This window comes from Mugil cephalus, chromosome 15, assembly GCF_022458985.1.
Source record: "Mugil cephalus isolate CIBA_MC_2020 chromosome 15, CIBA_Mcephalus_1.1, whole genome shotgun sequence".
NCBI classification, from domain to species: domain Eukaryota; kingdom Metazoa; phylum Chordata; class Actinopteri; order Mugiliformes; family Mugilidae; genus Mugil; species Mugil cephalus.
This window is the reverse complement of record NC_061784.1, coordinates 21,515,537-21,516,219: the sequence shown is the minus strand read 5'-3', so window position 1 is coordinate 21,516,219 and position 683 is coordinate 21,515,537.

Below are 683 nucleotides of genomic sequence, written 5' to 3'. Positions count from 1 at the left end.
ATTCACTCCATTTAGTGGGGTACCTTTTTAAATGATTCCTTTCAAATCAAGTATTTGAATAAAACATAATAGCAGTTACAGGACCATGTCATGTGATCATTGTAGAGCAATAAATAACAAAGAGTATGTACATGATATCAGTTCCTAATTTGGATTTCCATTCATATTTTTCAGGTAATAATTGTCCCACGTTTCTTGTGACTGTGGCTGTGAGAGCAAGTGCTGCTGCTCTTCTGCTCCTTTCGTCTCTGTTTCTTCTTCTCAGTTGCAAATATTTAAAGTCAAGAAGATCCATGACAGTTAAGTATGGTAAGAGATAAATCTTCTCTCCATTCTCATGTCTCACTGCCCGTACTGATTATTTATGCATTTTCTTCATAAATATTTTCAATGATCTCTTTTTACTTCTGTCAGATGGAGCTGAAGATGAATCACCTACTCAGACTAATGAAGAAGAACAAGACCCCATTCCATCTTCATCCAGCAGCTCTCTTTAGCCTTAATCACTAATCCTAATCTTAACGTTGGCCATCAAATGAGATGTTTCCATGATCAGCTGAAAAGATATTACTGTGGCTGACAGTCTCCCCCTTAACCACAGGTAGGTATCCAGACGTTAATAGAAATTAGTTGCACCAGTTTCTGGTTCTTACAGGAACAAGTCAACCCAGAGTTTCCTAATT